Source organism: Lathyrus oleraceus, chromosome 6 (genome assembly GCF_024323335.1).
Source record: "Lathyrus oleraceus cultivar Zhongwan6 chromosome 6, CAAS_Psat_ZW6_1.0, whole genome shotgun sequence".
NCBI classification, from domain to species: Eukaryota; Viridiplantae; Streptophyta; class Magnoliopsida; order Fabales; family Fabaceae; genus Lathyrus; species Lathyrus oleraceus.
The window spans coordinates 327,595,180-327,617,866 of NC_066584.1; the positions used below are offsets into that span (position 1 = coordinate 327,595,180).

The window sequence follows — 22,687 nt, forward strand, 5'->3', positions numbered from 1 at the left end:
CAAAAAATGGGGTTTTAAGTCTCCCATGGACGTTTCCTCTTTGTGTTGAGGTATGAGTTGAGATTCCGCTCCTCGTGAAGTTGTTTTGTTAGCTCCAAGATTCTTTCCTGACTTGCCTTGTAATGAGTCTCAAAAGTATCTCTTTGCTCCTTCAACTGGATCCAGGACCTCTGTAACTCTTCCATGTCAGTGGGCATGTCTGGATGAAGAATGATGTAAGAAGTATCTCCTTCAGCAACAGGCTCCATGGTAACTGGCAGGATAGCAGGATATGGCATCATAAGAGTCTGAGCACGAGATCGTACCCATCTGAGATATGGTTCCATAGGAATAGTGTACTTGGGTTCCAGAGTCTTGTTGTCAACCTTGTTCACTTTACCCCATGCTCGTATGAACCTTTGACGGTAACCTTGAAGATCGTTGTCGTAGTCGAACACAATACCCTGAATAAGCATGTCATGAGGACCATCAGTCCGAGCGTAACCAAACTGACGTAGAGCTAAAGAAGGGTTGTAGGTAATGCCCCCTCTTATGCCAAAGAGTGGCACATTAAGGAACTCCCCACAACGGTCAATGATGGTAACATTCTCCATAGATCTAGAGCACCAATGAATATCTGAATGAGAAAGTGACATAATCCTCTTGGACCACCTGAACCCTTGTTCATTCTTCATCACTGATCGAGGAAGGTGAGAAATAAACCACCTAGATAATAGAGGTATGCAACACATCAGAGTTCCTCGTGCCTTCGTAGTACGGGTATGAAGAGAGTGTAAGATGTCTCCAAGTAATGTAGGCACTGGATTGCGAGTCAGAAATATGTTGATGGCGTGTACGTCTATGAACTGGTCTGGATTGGGGAACAGTACTAAGCCATAAATCAATAGGGCTAAGATCTCCTCAAAAGCATCATAACTCATAGCCTTCAGGAATACTTGAGCTTTCTCCATCAATACCTTAGCAAGAATACCCTTAACTTCACTCCTTGTTTCTAGGACAATGTCTGATTTCTTTAAATGTAAGGCTGCAGTAATGACTTCAGGTTTAGGCTCTTTTTCCAAGCCTGTGAAGGGTTTCTGATCAAGAATAGGTATACCTAGAAGCTTGGAGAACTCTTCCATTATAGGAACCAGCTGATAGTCGGGAAATGTGAAGCAATGATGTTTAGGGTCAAAGAACTGAAATAGGACACTTATCATGTCTTCATTGAACCTTGAAGTGACTAGATCCAGTAGGTGACCATGCCTCTTGATGAACTGGGAGTTTTCAGAAACTTGAGAGACCAATTCCTTAAGCTTAGGAGGTATTCCTACAAAGTTGATCCGGATAGTATTCCTACGAGCAGAAGCCATGACCTGCAACAAAGAACAAAGATAAATCCTTTGGTCCTTGAAATGGTTAGTGAAAATGCTATGCTTATGATGCATGATGATGCTATGATGTTATGCTCAATCACAAACATGTGGCACACACAAACAAGTCACACAATAGCCCTAGGTTTGAAGGCTTGCATGAGGTTTAAAGGTAAGTACCCTCCCCTGAAGTTTAGTTGATTCATCCTGTCCTACAAAAGTAACCAGGTTCTAAGGGATCTCAAAATCATTGATCCTTCACAAGGGTGGTTGTTCAGTAGGCAACTTACTTGCCAACCAAAACCCTCCAAGTTTAGGATCTCAATGAGTGTAGTATCGAGTATCAACCAACTTCAGTCTTCACCAAAGCCGGTTATCTCACTACTTTCTAAAGGCCAAGATGGGATGACTAGGGTTCTAAAAGTCAGTTAGTGTATTGACAACATATGGAAGCCTCATATTATCCTCAACTTGCTTAAGGAACATAAGCACCAACCAAGAAGTCACACTAACTATGGCCACCAGATCAACCATATCGATATACGCCGTACAGTTTCCTTGGTCTATTGCCATTTACCTAAGGTACACTAGATCCGGGTTAGGGTCTTTCACACATAAGAGCACCCAACAGATAAGTATAAAGCAAACAAGGCAAACAATTTTAAAGTGATCTAATTCCTAAGGGTACCCCTCTTTTATTAAATCCCCAGCAGAGTCGCCAGTTCTGTAACACGGTGGGAGAACTGACTTTAGTTAAATGTTGCGGATAGCAAGAGTCGCCACCGACTTTTATTTTATCCAAAAGGAAAGGACATAAAAGAACAGGAAAGACCTTAAAAAGATTTTGAGTTCGGGGGGTAGGTTATACAAAGGGAAGGTATTAGCACCCTTTATATCCATGGTTATCCATGGGCTCTTAGTTACTTAGCTCACTTTGTTTGTTTGCAAGAGTGTAGTGTGTGATTAGAAAAATTTCTTTAAGTACTTTGTAATGACCCTCGTATGGGTGTATACAAAGCCTAGTTTAGAAATTGTGAGGTGTAAAAGTAATTTTGAAAAGTGTGAGCAAGTAACTATGAGATACCTACCCTAGATTAAGTCTTTCGTGTTCTCGTATATTCTTTCAATGGTAAGACTGTCCCTATTATTAAGGAATAGGTAGTCATTACCTTGGATGTGTTTAAGGGACGGGCGTAGGGTCATCGTATGGTCAATGAAGGCAACATAAGGGGTGTCTTTAGCAACTCGTAGGGACTATCATCATATTTACCGAAGGGACAAGATCATTATATCGTAGGCAACCTCGTAGGGACTTGATCTTTTAAGTTTATAGGGACTTGATGATTTTTCTGTTTGAAGGGACTTTGCTTAAGACACCCCTATTTTCGAGGGACTTGACCATTTAAAGAAGGCAACCAAGAGGAATACCCTAGGAAGTACAGATGACGATCAAAGATCGACTTACGTGTGTGAGTGTTATTTTTCAGATATTTGTCTTGAATTTAATTTTCTACTTACGTGTGTGAGTGTTATTTTTCAGATATTTGTCTTGAATTTAATTTTCTAAGTTCAATTATTTACAGTTAGTTTTTTGCACTCCCTAAATTACTAACCACGCAATAAATATTTACAAAAATAAAAGCAAGAAAAATAAATTCCTAAACTATTACATGGCTATGGGACAGATACATAATAATCAGGCGAGAAAGAATAAATTTACAACCTATACATTTGTTCCTAATATTATAAATAAAATAAAATTAAAATAAGGAAAATAATGAAGCAAAAATAGAATAGATAAAAACAAATAATAATAATAAATAAACAATGGTAATAAAGCAATAATAAAATAACAATAATAATAAAGTGATAATAAAAAGGTTAGAATTTTAAAAGAAATTATTTTAGGTTAAACAAGTTAGATTTTTTTAGAAGTTATTAGAAAAATATGAGTTTAAAATAAATTAGTAATAATAAAAGAATTTAAAATACATTAATGTACAAATTATAAAATAAAAGAGTTATATGAAAAATATTAAGTTAGTTATTTACAAAATAAATAAAGATTATAGAAAATATCAAATTATTAGATTAATAGGTTTATTATTATTATTCAATTAGAAAAATGGTCAATTAGATTTTATTTACAAAATATATAAGGATTTATTATTATAAGTATGTAATAAAAAAAAGTTATTAAAATAGTTAGTATTTATTATTTATTTACAAAAAATATAAAAGTTATAGAAAAATATTAAATAATTAATTTAGTAGGTTTTCACGCCCTACATTACTAAACCACGCAGTTAATATAGGATCAATGGCAGGAATTTAAATGGCAGAAAAATAAAATGGCAGAAAATCAATGGCAGAAAATAAAACCCTAATTATTACAACGCTTTGGTGCAGTTACATAATAAAGATGGCGAAAAGTAAAATTGAAAATATTACAAGTTAAAACTTAAAATATTACAAGGGCGAAGGAGTTACAGTGTATGAATAACATAAATATGAGCGAAAATAGGAAATAATAATAAGGTTTGTTAAGGTTTAAGAAAAGGTTTATGGTTTAGAGGAAACAACACGGTTAAAGTTTTAGGTTTGAAATTTAGAGTTTGTGGCGAAATTGTCAGGGTTTAGGAAAAATCAGGGTAGTTAGTTATGAAAAAAAAATGTGCAGATCTAAATATATGTATATATATAAAAAAAAATGAATTAAAAAAAACAACGGCGTTGCTAGCGCAAAATTGCGATCATCGCAACTGGATCGGATAACACAAATGTCACGCCTCATACACGTATATGTGAAAACGGCGTATTGACACGATCCGATCCGAAAACATAATCAAATATATCAACAAAATAAATAAAGTATATATCATATATAAACTATTACCAAACTGTGTGTACGATAGTATAGATCAGCCACTCTCAGTTTCTCTTTTTCGTTCTGTCTTTCGGCCTCCCTCTATCAGTCATGCTAGTAAATATATATAGGAACAAATTAGGTTAATGATAATGGGCCTAAGTTTATTTTGAAACCCAATATTAAATTAAAAACTGAATAAAGTTAAATAATTAAAATAGTTAAAATTAAAATAAAAACTAATTAACCTATTTATTTATTCTAGACCCAATATTAAATTAAAAACTGAATAAAGTTAAATAATTAAAATAGTTAAAATTAAAATAAAAACTAATTAACCTATTTATTTATTCTAGACCCAATATTGAATTAAAAACTGAATAAAGTTAAATAATTAAAATAGTTAAAATTAAAATAAAAACTAATTAACCTATTTATTTATTCTAGACCCAATATAAAAATAAATAGACTAAAAAAAAAATAAAAGTCGGGCACCAAAATGCTCGAAAAAATAAAATGAACATGTCAAAATAATCAGCGCGAAATAAATGACTCGGAAAAATACAGCGTTTGGTCGGATTTTGAAATAAAAATTATGACCGTTTAAACCGCTCAGACTGATCAACATATGACCAAAAATAGTCGTAAAAATATTTTTAGTATGTCAAATTAAACCACGTGAACCGCAGATTAATGTTACCGACATTTGCAAACTTAAACTTGACATTTTTTCGTTGACTAATTTTAGGCGCAGTTAAAAAGTTAATTTGACGAGTCTGTTTGTAAATTCCGAGAAATTATTCCGGCTAATATTAAGACAGAAAAAAATGTTATGCTATGAAGATGATGCAAATGAATGTGAAACAAAAAATTGGTTAGAGTTAAAAATAGAGGGCAAATTTTGGGGTGCAACAAAGTCTCCCCTCTTTCATGGTATTGTGTAGAAACTTGACCTTTTTTCATTCCTTTGGAAGATGTCTTGGTTCAAGGATCCATGCTTGTGATAAGTGGGTTGAGTGTTCTCCATTAATGTACATAATAACAACAAAAACCCTAAAAAACTTTTGTGTGGACTGTTGGCTTGATCTTGGACAAATGGACTTAGAATTTAGGCAACATTCCTATGCTAAAGGACTTGACCAATGCCAACTTTAGTGAAACCAAGTGCTTGCAATTTGAAATTTCATTTGATATATCATAGAAGATCCACTTGAGTTCATCTGCAACATGATCATTGTGAAGCTGCTATTTTGAACTTGTGACATGTGAATTCATCTGTTACATGGGCTATCTTGAAGAAAATCATGGAGTGGCTAAGCTTGGATGTGGCTATTTTTATTTGATTCCTTGCTCTTCAAGATAATATAATTGTGCATTTGTGTGTTGCTTGATTCTAAAATGTCCAAGGGAATTTGGGTTTCTATTGACATTCTTGTTTATTAGATTGCTACCCATTGGTAAGATCTTTTCAACTCTTAACTTTTAATTTTGTACATATGATTAGTCTCTTCATATCCTCCTCATCTATTTAATTTCAAAATCTCTCCCCCCTTTTAAAATCTTCTTTGTGCAAACTATTTTTGTTCTAAACTTTGACCACTTTGCAAAAAGGTAGAAACTTTGGCCTTATGCCATTGTATTTTCAAACTTCTTTTCTTAAATCAAACTTGTAAATTGACTTAATCATACTTGACCTAAACTTTCAAAAAAGCCAGAAAGAACTAACTCATTCAAATCATTTTTAGGCCTTTGTGTCTTTCAAACTTAAATTTTGTTAAAAAGTCATCCACTCACTTTGAAATTTGTATCACGAACTACGAGGTTTTGATCCCTTATTTTTTATGTTGGTACGTAGGCACAAGTCTGAAGGTCTTGTCAAACACAAAAATATAATTAATGAATTTTTTTCTCACCCCCCCCCCCCCCCATTCTATTTGTTTGTTAACATTATTTTGTACAAAATACATATGCACACAAAAAAGGGCTCCCTAGGAGTACCTAAGACACTTTGGGTGCTAACACCTTCCCTCTGTGTAACCAACCCCCTTACCTGTAATCTCTGACATTTTATTAGTTTTGATTTGAAAACTTCTTACTTTTGGGTTTTATTCGTACTTTTCCTCTTTCCCTTGGAAACAATAAAAGCATGGTGGCAACTCTAGTTTTATTGACGTCTAGCTTATCCATAGCTTGATGGTCATGAATTTACCGCTACACCATCACCGAATGACCATTCATTCCTACGAGTGATGATGATGTTGTTAAACATCCTAAGGATTAGACGAATTATGAGACCAAAAAAGCTTCATATGATTTTGAAGCGAGAAACATACTTATCTCTGCTTTAAGCGCAAAAGTATTCTACTCAATTTCACATCATACGAGCGTTAAAGGTACGTGAGATATTATCGAAACTCTCTATGAGAGAAAGGATAACGTCAAGGATTCTAAAATTAACATATTTACAAAGGAGTTTGAACTATTTCGTATGGAGCTCGGAGAATCAGTGGATTCCATGCAAACTAGATTCCTTCACTTAATCAACAAACTAAGCAACTTAGGTAAAACCTTTTCTAACAAAGATCGTACTAACAAAATATTAAGGTCTATGTGCAAGGAAGAGACAATTAAAGGTAATCATTATAAAAGAATAAAATGATCTTAGCACTTTTAATGTTACAAAACTATTTGAAAAGTTAGTTGAGCATGAGAATGAACTGAAACTACTCGCTGATAGCAAAATAAAGTAAAAAGAAGAAGAAAGAGAAATGTAAAGATGAGAAATAAGACATCTCTTTGAAAACTTTGTCATCTAAAGGGAAGAAGTCAAAGGAAGAAAGTAATAAATCTAACGAAGAAGCTTCTAAACAAGTGTGATGTAAACCGATCATGCAAACTAAACCAAACCGGTTAGTTTGACTCAATTTGATTTTTGAAAACACTAAAAACTAAATCAAACCAAATCGATGGAGATATTATCAATTGATACTTTTTTTTACCAAAAACAGTTCCAAATCGAACCGATTACACCATAGTCAAACATATGGACTAAATTGAGCAATGCATTACTGGTATTGTTTTTGATAGAATGTGGATAAAAAGTGTGGACAAATTTAACAGAATATGGTCAAATATACAAACTAAATTGATGAATATGTTGTTGGATAAAGATAAAGAACTAATATAGTATTAAGTGGTTAAATACAGTGACTAAATTATTGAATTTATTTCTTGTGTTTATGAATGATGAATGCATACAATTTTAATAAATATTAAATTTCAACCAAAATAATCCATCAACGTAGGTAAGTTTCTAACTACACAACTTGTTCAATATAACATTTAAAGTAACATTCAACATAACATCTGAAATATTAAAACAATTACATTCAGCATAACATTTAAAATATTGAGATCATCCATAAGTTAAAAGGTTCATATGTCATTTCCAATATAATAACAACTAAGTCAAAACTTAATAAAAACATCATTTATCTTTCAAAGAAACAACACTAGACCTATGAATTTATATCATGATATTCATTTAAATAAAAACTTATTTGATATAAATCGAGTAAAGATAAATACCTATTTGACGATTAATGGTCCAATACAAAGATAAATTGATGAACACGTTTATGATATTGTTCATACGTGTAAGAATTTATTTTATATAAATTGAGTAAAGACATGACTAGTTTGGCAATAAATAGTAAAATATGCAGAGTAAATTAAAGAATATATTTTTGGTGTTGTTCATGTGTGAATGAACTTATTTGATATAATTTGGATAAATATAAAAACCTAATTCAATATTAAGTGGTCAAATAAAATGACTAAAATGATGAATTTATTTCTTGTGTTAGTGAAGGATAAATATATACAATCATAATAAATAAATAAATAAAATTTCAACTAAAATGATCTATCGACATAGTTAAGTTTATATCTACAATAATTATTCAACATAACATCTAAAATACTAAGACAATTGCATCCAACAAAGCATTAAGCATATAGCGACCTTTCATTAACTAAAGCCATAAATATGTCATATACATCCATCATAACATTCAAGATATTGATATCATCCATAAATTAAAAGAATGATATTTCATTTTCATCCAATATAATAATATTCATGTTAAAGCATAATAAAAGTGCTAGTTAGAGATGTTATCAATGTTGGTTTGAAATTAGGAGCAAACTATCCATCAATTTAGTGATGGAGATCCAATCTCGATGTTGACATACATTTTACTATGAATTGTGTTCTTGATAAAGTTTCAATTTGTGGTAGTGGTAGAAATGACATTTTAAAGCATGATGTTGGTCTCGTAACATATGTTTTTTTATCCTTATTCAAGTTTCTTAATTAATCTAATAAATAAAATATCAATTGATATAATTATACGTTGATTTTACAATGTACAACCAAACTAGTCCTTAAAATCTATAACTTATTACCAAATTAGTCTTTATCTTTATTCAAATTTTATCGGATAAATTCATATATAAAATGAACAACAATAGAAATACATTCACCAATTTTGTACTTGCCAAAATTAAAATGAGTGATAATTCGTAGTGTGTATGATAGTTCAAGGGTTATAGGGTATATGGTTGTTATGGTATTAGAGCGAGCTCGCGCAAGGATGATGAGAAACTATGCATATTGGTATATGTTGAGTGAATTGAATGTCTTCTTCAACTTAATGGTATTTATAGATACAAGAGAGTGGTTACCACATATTTCTCTTGGGAGATGGAGTCATTATTCCCCTATTATTGAGGAGAACATGGCTTCCCTCTTTGTCTGTCTCTCCCACGTTGTTATAGAATAAGGATACATCATCCCCCATATTTTCACAAGTGAGTGAGTGATATAGACAACAAGAAACATAACCAGATAACGGGCACACATTTTATTAAATGGGCGACTATGAAGTCTGTTGGTGCGACATATTGTATCGATTTTCCTTATAGAGATCTGTAGTTCCTCTTGTGGATCCTTTACAAATATACCATTTAATCTTTGTTATTGACCATTTGTTGTCTAATTAGTCTATATCTTTATCTGAATTCTGTTAAATAAGTTCATACATATATGAGCAACACCATAAATACATCAATCATTTTAGTCTTCATTTTTTACCACTAATTGTCAAAACATGTCGATATATTTACCCAATTTATATCAAACAAGTTCTTGCTTGTAACAAAAACACCATGATAGAAATTTAAAGATTTATAATTCTTATTGTTATGTAATGTAAACGTGTCTATAGTTTAGTAGTAGTGACAAATAAAAAGGATTGAAAATTAAAAATTAAAATATTGGAGAATAATAATGGGGAAGAAGATTGAACAATAATAAGAAAGATTGATAAATAATAAGATAATTGGAAGAAGAAAGAGTAATTACTTTTTTTAAAATAGTACATTGTCATTCACATGCACGGGTGTGCATGATTCTTAAACCAATTCAAACTGATCTAAATATGGTTTAGTTTGGTTCTCATAACAGTTTTAATAAAATTGGATTAGTTTCGCAAAACTAATTTATATTAAGATAAGTTTGATTTAAAGCTGATTTTTTATTTGAACCGACTCAAAATTAGTTTTCTTTTAAAATTAAAAATTTTCAAACCTGTTAGTTTTTAAAAGCTTATTTATATATTGATTTTTACTAAGAAAATTTAAAAATTAAAGTCAAACCTTCTTTTCTTCTAATTTATTTGACTTTTGTTATATTTTAATAGAAAATGAAGATAGTTAAAAAAATAGTAAAAATATTTATTAAAAATAAAAAAATTGCACTACACATGGTATAAAAACAATATAATACTGAAATATCTTATATTTAAAAAATTAAAAAGAAAAAAAAACTAAATAATTTTATAACTGGTTATGATTGAAACATGAATTTACATCGATGTTTTTTCTTTTAATTTTCTATCACAACCAACCGATTCATTTTTAATTTTAAGACTAATTACAGTTTTTTCAGAAATACGTATTAGATATTCCTCCGTTGCAAGACTTTACTGAGAAATTTACCTTGCCATTGTCGTCAGGGTATTTTCTGACAACGAAGTCTCATCAAGATGACGAAACCATCATTGGATTATGGCTTTGAGAGGAGAACAAAATCATAATGAAATCAAGGCAAAAGGAAAACGAATCGGAGGGAATAAGGGAGGCATATGAATCTGAATAGTGAGCCAGGTTGATTTAGATAAAAAAAAGTGAGATGAGAGAAGAATAGAAATTATGGGAAGTTGTGGTAACTACTTCTTTTACCAATACATTAGATTTCCAAGTTTGTTTTTAAAACAAGTACAAAATCTAGAAATTGGTTTTTAAAATGGATACCATTTTTTGCGGTTTTTTATTAAAATGGATATGGATCAGTTTGTATGTTAAATAATCTGGGTTTTGGGTTTTTAAATTTGTTCTCCATTTAAAAAAAAATGGTTTTATTGAACCGGGTTGTTTTCACAACCCTATTCACATGGCATTAACATATGACATTATTATTATTAAACCATTAAATCACATAAACTAGAAAATGATCAAATTCAGAAATGTTTGATACATTTAGATATTAATTTGAAATATTAAATAGTGCCAAAGATGTGCGTTGAAAGCAATTTATAGAGAGAATAATTAACTTAACAGTTTACTCTTTCACCTTAAAGATCCATGTAACTCTGGGCTTTTCTAAAAAATAAAAAATGCCCTATTATATCCTAAAATCACGAGCCATTTATTTCTAAGATGAAGATGGTATATGATTCATTTGATATTTTTCAGTCTATTTGGATTTTGCTTCTATCATTCTTGCATAATTTAAAGTTATTTAACTCACTTGAAAAATTTGGAAGATTAAATTTGAATCGAATTTCATAGAAGTCATTTAAATAAAATTTAGGTTTAATAATAGTTTACACTTACAATCTTAAGATAACTCCTATGATGTTGAATGAAAGTTATGAGAGAGACTTTCTCTCATAATTTCAAGGAGAAAATGGTAGTTATAAATTTTATAATATTCTCCTTAAACTAGTGTAAATTTATTCGAGTCGAGCTCAGGCCCAAGGTAAAAGCATATGACATGTAAATTTTGTTTGTGAAATCACCTTTCCCCTCCTTGAACCTCTTAAAAATCCTTGGAATTGATAAAAATGTCTTACGGGTTCTAAAATTTGAAGCATATTTTCGTGGCCAATATATTCTAGATTATAAAACCCCATTTTATCAAAAGTAACTCTTCATTCTTCCCCCCACTTTAACATTTAAGTTTTTCACAACCCCTAAATTCCAAAATCCAAACTACTAAATATTGTCTCGTTTTATATAAAATATTTCTCTAATAATCTTTATCTTTGTATTTCGAAACAAGTTAGTAAACCCTTGCTTCATTATTTGATTTATGTCATGTATTTTTTGTTGAGATATTAAATATAATTCAAGTTGAGTTGTGTGGCCCAAGTCCAAAGCTAATTAGGGTTTAAAGTTTGTTACTTAGTTTGTTATTTTACTTAGTATTCAAGTCACTTAGGTGTATATAAATAGACACTTTGTAATTTAGTATTCAATTCAATAATACAATCCTTATTTTCTTATTCTCTCCTTTTGTCCTCACTAAAAGTGCCTAAAGCAATAACAAATTGGTATCTAGAGCTCTAGTTAGATTGTTTATCGTGTTTTCAAGAATCACACGTTAAAGATCGTGTTTTCGAGATCGTGGGTTATTGTTGATCAATTGCTGCAAAGATGAATGGTAACCAAAATTTACCAAATTCCCTTCCAACTATTGAAGGCAATATTTGGCTTTGATGGAGAAAATAGATGTAATCTCTATTTGGCTTTAATGAAACTCTATAAGTGGTTACTAATGGTGTTCCTGCGGTTGGTGAAGATGCAACCGACGCACAGAGAACCGCTTACAAGGATGCCAAGAAGAAGGATTGAAAGGCGGTATTTTACATCCAATCGGCGAATAATGCTACTAATTTCAACAAAATCGCTCATGCTGAATCGGAGAATGAGGCATGGGATATTCTTGTCATGTACTATGAAGGAGGCGAGAAAGTCAAGGTTGTCAAGTTGCAAACTTTGCAACGACAATATGAATTATTGTCGATGGGAGAAGACGAAAATATTGCAGGCTATGTATCGAAGGTGCAGAAACTCGTCCATCTCATGAAGAGTTATGGTGAAACCCTAACTAATAAGATGATAGTTGAAAAGATAATGCATATGTTGACCTCTCACTTTGATCACATTATCGTAACTATTCAAGAATCTAACAATCTTGAAACCCTGAAACTAGAAGATTTGGTTGGTTCGTTGAAGGCGTATGAGATTAGGATTACCAAAAGGAAAGGAGTTTAAGACTCGATACAAGCACTACATGCTCAGTTATGGAAGAAGATTGGTGGTTCCAACAAGTTCAAAGGCAAAATAGAAAAGATTCAAGGCAAAAAGTCTTGGTCGAATCCTCACAAGAATAAGGTCAATGATAGAGCTTTTGAATCCCCAAAAAGAGGATAAGGAAATTCATATAGAAAAAGAAAAATAAGAGAAAAAATACGTGCAATGCTATAACTTTGACAAATGGGGTCACTTGGCCAAACATTGTCGGTACAAGAAAGACAATGGATCTACAAAAGGAAATAACGAAAAAGTGAACCTTACACATCAAGATTCTGATGATATGGTGGTTATGGCTGCAGTTGTAGATGAACATATAGAATCCAAGATCTGGTTCCTCAACTCAGGCAGCTCGAATCACATGACTGGTCGAAAAGTGTGGTTAGTAGATTTCGACGAGTCAAAGAATAGCAAGGTCAAACTTGATGATAATAGCTCGTTGCAAGTTGAAGGTACTAGAAACATAGTTATTCAAACGAGTAATGGTGAGAAAGCCTTGATCAAATATATATTATATGTCCCTGGAGTGAAGTGCAATCTGCTAAGTGTTGGACAATTGGTCGAAAATGGGTTCTCAATGGTTATGAAAGATAGAGCCTTAAAACTTTTCGACATCCAAAATAACTTGGTCTTAAAATCTCCTTCGTTGAAGAATAGAACATTTTAGATCATGATCAGTTTGACTGAGGTATAATGTCTGAAAATAGTTGTCGGCCACAAAAATATTTGGTTGTGGCATTTGAGGTTTGGTCATCTTAACAATAAGATCGACTCATACTTGGTCGAATTGGGATTCGTCAAATGCAAATATGAGTATGGTGTCTGTGTTCAGGTTGTGACACAAAAGATAATGATCATATGCTTATATGTCGTTGACTTGCTAGTAACTGGAAATATCTTGAAGAACTTGTCAAAGTCCAGAGAGCTGATGAAGAAGCAAATTGAAATGTCAGATCTGGGAAAGTTGTCATACTTCCTAAGCATGGAATTTCAAATGTTGAAGCAAGGTATGGTGTTATATCAAAGAAAGTATGTCAAGGAGATACTCAAGATATTCAGAATGGATGATTCGACTATTGCATCTTCACCCACCGAACCAAATTTGAAGTTGGAGAAGCACGAAGAGGAATACAAAGTCGATGTAACTTTGTTCAAACAAGTTGTAGGATCTCTAAGATATGCGTGCAAAAGTCAACCTGATATATGTTTCTCATTCAAATTAGTGAGCAAATATATGAGTGAACCAAGGGTGTCACACATGAAGGCTGCAAGAAGAATCATGAGATACTTAAAAGGATCGGCAAACTATGGAATTTTATTTCGGTGAGACTTTGAAAGCAAAAAAGCTATGGTTACTTATTATTAAGATACTTGATATTTATTTCAAGTATTTGGTGCCCCAATCTCATGGTGCTTGAGAAAGCAACATGTGGTGGCATTATCATCGCGTGAGGCTAAATATATAGTAGGATCCTATGTTGCATGTCAAGAAATTTGGATCAGATATATGCTGGAAGAGATCGAGGTCGAAATGAAGAAACCTATGGTACTACAGATTGACAAAAAGTCAGCCATAAATCTTGTGAAAATCCAATTTTGCATGGAAGAAGTAAGCACATGAAAGCTAAATTTCACTTCTTCAGGGAGAATGTAAATAAATGTGAACTTGAAGTAAGACATTGCTCAAGTGAAGCACAATTGGTAAGACATTGCTCAGATATATGTTGGAAGAAATCGAGGTCGAAATGAAGAAACCTATGGTACTACAGATTGACAAAAAGTCAGCCATAAATCTTGTGAAAATCCAATTTTGCATGGAAGAAGTAAGCACATGAAAGCTAAATTTCACTTCTTAAGGGAGAATGTAAATAAATGTGAACTTGAAGTAAGACATTGCTCAAGTGAAGCACAATTGGTCGACATTTTCACCAAACGATTGAAGATCGACAAGTTCCTAATATTGAGAAAGAAATTAGGAATAATTTAGATCCACAATGATCAGTCTGTTTCGACAACTTAGATTATATGAGGGTATGTTGAGATATTAGATATAATCCAAGTTGAGTTGTTTGACCCAAGTCCAAATCTAATTAGGGTTTATGGCCTGTTACTTAATTTGTTACAATATTTAGTATTCAAGTCAGTTAAGTATATACAAATAGACACTTTATAATTTAGTATTCAATTCAATTCAATAAAACAATCATTATTTTCGTATCTCTCTTTCTCTTCTCATTAAAAATGCCTCAAGCACCAATATTTTTTTCTAAGTTACATATAAGTTTGAATTGTAAAATTGAAGTATGTCGCACCTCGAAAAAATGGGGATACGACTTCAAAGCGAAGCGCGATCGCACGCTCACAATGATGGACTGAACAGAGTCGCCACCGAACTTTATTTATTCCTAAAAAGGAAAGGGGAAATATCGATAAAACCCAGGACAAAAGAAAGGATAAGATATGGTCATCGCAACCAATATCAGGGTTCGGGAGTCGATTACGCAAGGGGAAGGTATTAGCACCCCTCACGTCCGTTGTACTTAACGGGAACCATTAGGTTAGTTGTGTGCATTAGTGTTAGTTAAAATATTAGGCTTTTCAGTTTATTAGGTGGGAAAGAAAGAGTAAAAGAGAGGAAAATGTTTTTGGATTTTTTAACGAAAGACTAAACCTAAGTTTTTTATTAGTGGGTCTGACAAGATTTAAAAATCCTGCTCCTACGTATCTCAAAAGAGAAATCAAGGCTTACGTAGTTCTGGGTAGAAAAATGTTTTGTTTGTTGGTCGATTTTAGCGAAAGCTATATTGTATTAATCGACGAAAACATCATTTTACCCAAAACAGATGAGGAGTGGACGCGTACCACACATCGAACGGATTTATAAATCTACATTCGGAAAAGCGTCATTTATCTCTACTCAACAATCGTGGCCGAAACATTGTTTTGTATCACTTAAGACAATATATCTTTCATTTATGAAAAAGGTTTTTGATTAATCGCACGACGGCGAGAAAGAGTTTGATTGGTTGGATGTATTTTGATTGATGGCGAGAACTTGGATGAGCGAGATATACATCTCGAATCCTAGCCTCAGGAGTGCATGGTATACACCATGTTCCATTTCCATCTTTATTGAAAGAGGTTAAGATAGGAATTAGGTATTTTTGGAATTTGATTGAGAAAGGGTTTGAAGAAACCGCATTGACAATTTTAGACGATGGCGAGAGCTAAGATTGGCGAGGCATACGTCTCGAATCTTAACCTCAGGAGTGCATGGTATACACCATGTTCCATTTCCACCTTTATTGAAAAAGTGTTTAAATAAGAATTAGGTATTTTGAGTTTTGTTGTGAAAATGACTTGACCTAGATCAAGTATTGATGGACGTTTAAGAGAAATTTGGATAAGTGTTTGAGAAAACAAAGTGGATAGACTTGGATGATGGCGAGAGCTAGGATTGGCGAGATATACATCTCGAATCCTAGTCTCAGGAGTGCGCGGTATACACCACGTTCCACTTCCATCTTTATTGAAAAGGTCTTAACTATAAATTAATATTTCTTTGAGTTTTTATTAGAAAAAATGGCTTGACGTTGGATCAAGCATTTGATGAAGTTTGAGGGAAACGGAAAAGAATAGGAGGAAAAGGTGAATTGATTTGTCTATTGAGAAAATACTCGATGTTGGATCGAGTCATTTATTTTTGTATTTTTTGAAATTGTCGATTTTATTCTTGTGTTAGTAGCTTAACTAAACAACCAAACAATAAAGAAATAAAATAGTACAGGATTATTACACATCGGGGGAGTGGGGTACATCTTGTTAAATGGGGATTAAAAAATCGTGAAATAATTAAATCAGGCCCAAACAACAAATAATGCAATGCATGAGTGTAAGTGCAAGAGAACCGGCTCATTGTAAGAAAGCCCAAGAGTAAGCCATGTGAGGTTGATGGCGATGCTTAAAAAGCAATCGACTTACAAGGGTGTGAAAAAGGGCTCGATATTAAATCGAGGAAAGTATGATTTATTTTATAGTTTTCAAATGGTTTCGAACACATGATGCAATTAAAAGAAAAAACAAATCTATGTTATTAAACAATAATAAAAACTATGAGTAATAAAGCATAAACGTAAAAGAAAAATGTTAAAAGAAAAAAACTACACATAGGGATATCGAACCCACTACACTAAAGACCTAGACACCACCCCCCTCCACCAAACCACTTACTAACTAATTGTTATCTTAATACTAACTTAAATATATAAACTAAGATAAATTAGAAAAAGAATTAAAAACTAATAAATAAATAAAAACTGTTAGTCTACTAGTAATTAAACCCAGCCGCATGGCTGTTGGGTTTACAATGAGGAATAAATTGGGAATGGTAAAAAAGAATCATAGTTAATTACCAATATTAATATCTACCACAAAAACTCACTAAATGGGATTAAAAGGTTTTTTTAACCAGACTTAAAGTGAATAATAAATAAAAAGAGAAAATGAAACGAGTTGGACAGAACTCTTCCTCTCTCAAAGCTCTCAATCTCGTCCTCTCCGTCGTTCTCACCATCTCACGATTTTTCTCACCTGTCTCTCTCAATCTCACGATCGTTTAACCTCACTCACCGCCGCTCACTCATCGCCGCTCACTCACCTTTCTCACTCATCGCCGCTCACTCCTTCTCTCACCCTATAACGCAAGGGTCCAAGGTTTAAGGAGAAACAAGAAGAAGAAAGGCTCACCTTTGGAGAGAACTACGGAGACGATTGTCGCATCCGCGAAAAACAACCGGCGGGACTCAAATAAAAACACAACACAGAGCCGCCACTGCGCGTTATTTATCCCAAGATAGGGAAAGGAAACACTCAGAGAAACCTGGAAAGGAAATGGTCTTGCGACCAAAGAGAAAGGGTAAGGGAGTCGGTTACGCAAGGGGAAGGTATTAGCACCCCTCACATCCGTCGTACTCGACGGGATCCACGTTCTAAGAAAGAAAAGGTTGCTAAAACATCACACACACACAGGGAACGCAGGTGGGGTTAAGAGAAGGGAGCTCGATAGGACATCGCATCCTATGCCTACATATCTCGTCTGGAACGAGAATCAGAGCCACTGTAGTTCGGCTTACGCACGCCAAACAACACAAAACGCACAAACAGATGGCAAACATGGAGCCCGACAACCACTCGATGGAATTACGTCAGCATCCGAACCAAAACACGCACAAAACGGCAAACGTGGAGCCCGACCGCCAATCACTGGACTTACGTCGGCATCCGAACCAAAACCCACGCCAGAGGATAACAAGTAAACACACACAAAAAGAAAAAGGTTGCCCAGAGTGGTCTCGCACGACCACCTGCCTACATACCTCGTCTGGAACAAGGATCAGGGCGATGTAGTTCCCCCTCAAGGGAAAGAAAAACTAGCCAGAAACCAAGGGAAGACACACTACCAGGGAGCTGGACTCGAGCCTAGTGTTGTCATGCATCATTACCCTATGTTCAGGTTTCTACCTACTTGCACAACTGCAAGCTAATCCTATCCAGGAAGAAAGCAAGCATACAAGCATACAGGCATCAATCAAAATAAAACAAGCATTTCAAACAAATATTCACATAGCACACACTATAACCAATCAAGTGAGGCTCAAACAATGGGTTTGACTGCCGAAGCAAGTCATCTGTACATGTGTAGCATTCGCTCTTAACCTTGCCATTACGAGGCTAAGGTGAAGCAGATGAAAAGGTGAAGTGAGGATGAGACCTCACAGCTCTTATCCCTGACCAGGGAGAGCTTCAGACAAAGGAGCGTGGGTCCAGAATGGAGGGACCCTTCTACGCTCAAAGACTCTGACTCGATTGTGCAACAGCACGAGATCTTGGGTTTGTGTCCCAATGCATCAACACACAGCCGTGTGAGCAGAGGGACGACTCACAGAATAGTGGGGGATAGATTGCATATCCCTTTGATCCACCAATTGCCTTGATCAAGGACTTTACCTGCTTAGGCGCAATTTTAAACAATCACAAACATCGCCTCTTAAGGAGGACTTCAGACATTTTGCCCGGCCAAGTAACAGGCCGGGTCTCCCAGACTACATGAAGAATAGAAGTCCTACCTCAAGTGGTTCAAAAACCAAGCAGCAGCAAGCAAGTTCTTAAAGAACTGTAAGCGACTAAATGTACCTGAAATCAATCAAGTATCATCAGTACTCAGACAAACAACCATAAACAGCAAATGTTAATCAGTCAGACTATACAGATTAAGCAACACAGATTAATGCACACAAGTGCAAGCTATAAGCTCAAGCTCAAGCTTCACAACCTACAAAACAAAGTCAAATTAGTTCAAAACATCCAACAATCTCAATTTAATTGACTTGAAGCATTCTCCTTGAGCATTATGCATTTCATCCTGAAAATCCACACCAAATGTGAGAAACTAGACCACTAGGCCAAGCCTAGGGTCCAAAAGGGAGAAAAAATTCTAAACAGCAAACAATTCTCAACCAAAACCAAATTAATGCAAATAGAAAGCAAATGCAATTGATCCCATACTCATATCATTCACCATATTCATTTCATGACCAAAACAAGTCAAACTAGGTCAAATGCAACATCAAAAGTCCAAACAGAATAACTTCAATCAAAAGCATACCAAAACAATTCCAAAAATCCCCAAATAATTCACACCTAAACAGGACACAATCAGCAAGTGGCATGTCAATTTTCAGCTCAATTGGACAAAAGGAACTAGGGCAATGAAAACCAAGAAATACAGACACAATTATTCAAGCCAATTCAAGGTATCAACACATGCATTCACTTCAAAAATTCATAAATCAATGAAATCAATTAAGAAATGAATGGGACCAAAACAGGGATGTCCTACAATGTGTCTACAACCAGCATACCAAATTTCACATTCATCCAAAACCATATGAGAATTTCACACAAGATATACAAACATGTGTCATATAAGCTTGCACAATTAACCAACAGAGATGAAAAATATCAATCAAATTGAAAATGCCATGGAAAAATCCAGAAAAATTCACAAGACATCTCAACATATCAATAATCATTCATGCAAAATTTCACTCCATTTCAACAATCATAGGCCAGGCAAAAATATTCATGAAGTTAACCTAGCTAGGTGTGACACAAATTGTCACACCTAAGTTCAAAACATCATATCTCACTCCACAGGTATCCAAAAATCACAAACTTTATATGTAAATCACCATCAATATGTCTAGAATAAGCTCAAAAAAATTCAGGAATTTCTTTTAATGTATGAGCATTTCACAATGAAAATGGCAAAACATGCAAAAAATACACACAAGTCAAAGTTCAATAGGCCAGGTCAACATTTTACCATGCACAACTTCTAAAATCATGCTCATAAAAAACTAGGGGAAAAATGAGATCCAACAAAAAAACTCTCACAATTTTTGGATTAGCCATTATTTTTTTATGATTTTTTTAAGTTTTAGTAATTTTTTTAAATAATTATTGAATGTTTTATTTAAATTGAAATGTTTCAGTGGCAAAGTTGTAATTATCACTGCCTGGACCAAAACGCCGCGTTTCTCATTTTTACGCTGGCAGCTCGTGATTGGCCAGATTCGCGCGGCAAACATGATTTGAAAACGGCCAGGCCAGCGTATGGATCAAACTAAGAGATTTTCCAGAAATCTCATCATCTTCATCGCATATTTTTCCAGAATCCACATGAACACAAGAACAACAAAACTCCATAAAAATTCACAAATAGATAGTCATTGGAAAGGTCTGAGAACGTAGAGTCCAAATATCATGATAAAAACATCCAGAAATTCACATATGAAACGAATCGATTGAATTAGGTTTTGCATTCAAGACTTCTAATCAAAATATCTCTCTCTACAATTCATCATTCCGAAAACTAAACATATCACAACGATCTACATTGAACACTCTTCAAAAAGCATATAACAATTCATCAAATCATGAGATTCGAATTTCATGTACCTTGAGATGGCAGTGAAGATTCTCGTGTTCTTGCGCTCCAATTTCCAAAAACAGATGCAGTAGAGGATATAGGATGTTGACTGGAGTGCTCAGCTTGGCTCGAATTTGCTCCTAGTGCAAGAAATCTTCAAATGCCATTGATGAACCTCACATGAACAGTTGCGAATGGTGAGGCTTTTGATGATGAATTGCCAAAACAGTCCAAGAAGAAGATCCAAGGAATAGGCAGCAAAAAGAATTTTCGGATTTGATGAAGAATTGGAAGAGATTTGTGGATTTTTGCTCTTGTGTGTTCTTGAGGATTTTGGAGAATTTGGAGGGAAAAGTGGTTGAAATTTCTTGTGAATTGTGATTCTGATCAAAAGTTTGTTATGATTAGGAATTTATACTTCCAATTAATCAGCTCTTAATCATGATTTAACCAAAGTGCAAGGTAATTAGCAAAAGTGTCACTTTCAAAGCAAGGGCAAAATGGTCTTTTCATATGAGCTCTGTGACAGCTCATTGACAGCTCACACACTCTCAAAATGACATGTGTGAGCTGTTGCAACTTGTCCCATGGCCATTGGATGTGTAATTTGCATTTTCACTATGTCATGGCACTTTATGCATTTTTCAAGTGAAGTTCAAAAGTGACTTGACCAAATATGAGACCTTGACATGTTATGACCATTCCAACCATTTTCAAATTGCATTTGTGAGGTGTTGCAAAAATCCCCACTCAAAAATTCTCATTATTTCTCAAGTTGGACCATTTTGCCCCTGGATTTTTAACTGTACACTTGAAAATTGACTTTTTGCATTGACCATTTTTGATGAATTCCAATTATGCACCATGAAAGTACATGTCAAATGGAGTTTGTGCATAAAAAGATCACTCAATTTGGACACTCCATGTGGAAGTTATGCCCCTCTGATTATGGGTCATTTTTGAAATTGAATGGACCATAACTTGCCAACCATACATGGGATTTTCAAGCTCTTGTACTTTTTGGAAAGGTGAGAACAAGATCTACAACTTTCATGTTGAACAAATTTTCATTTGAAGCTTCCTTGGACATGTAATTTTGAGGTCAAAAACTTTCCATTTTTGGAAACTTCCATTACAAGTCACTTTCTATTTTTGGCAATTTCTTGTCTGACTTGATTTTCTCCATTCTTAAGCTTTGAAATGTCAAATAACACTTGTTTCAACATGAATGAAGTGTATCCAACTCAATTCCACCTCCAAATCCATTAAATCAAGCACAGTTGACCACAGTTGACTTTTTCAACTGATAGATGAATTTGGCAATGCATAGATCAATCTGAGCTCCAATCCTTTGATGAAATGGCTCAAGGGTGAAACCCTATCCTCCACAAACTCAATAAAACCATGGGATGATCCCCATATCCATCATAGACCCCATCTCCTGATCATGCCCTGATTGGCCCAATGCAACTGATTAGGGTTGACCAGTGGTCAAAACCCTAATCTCAAGGAATCTTGATCAATCTTCTGATGATGACAAACCATGATGATGATGATGTATCACTTCAATCAAGATGAAGACCAATCTCCTTTGAGAATCACAAAACCCTAATTTGGACCCCCACATCCTCAGATGATTGCTGATCCAATCCACTGAAACCCCAGCTTGCACTTTGACTTCTTCATCTTCTGACCAAGACTTGTGAGAATGGCTTGCACACTATAACCACATGATATGCAATATGCAATGTCTAATGACCTAAAAAAAATGATATGCAATATGTTAGCTAGTCCCAAGAGAGGAGGGCAAATTTTGAGGTGTTACAGCTGCCCCTATTCAATCCACTGTGAACCTGTCGATATGAATAGCCTCGGCTTTCAGATGATCAGGATGAAGAGTGATTGAATACCAAGAACAGACGAATAATTTGCACTCTGATGGGATACAATTAACAACACCTGTCAGAATCGGCGAAGAACACAATCTTGAAAGAAAATCCGTCTGGTACGGAGAAAGTCGGCCGGAAATGCCGAAACAAA

At 34.1% G+C, this 22,687-nt stretch overlaps 1 pseudogene; it reads left to right on the plus strand.

Annotated features, from left to right (window-relative positions):
* LOC127095480 (uncharacterized) overlaps positions 1–22,687 on the plus strand; it is a 59,658-nt pseudogene that overhangs the window by 23,209 nt on the left and 13,762 nt on the right.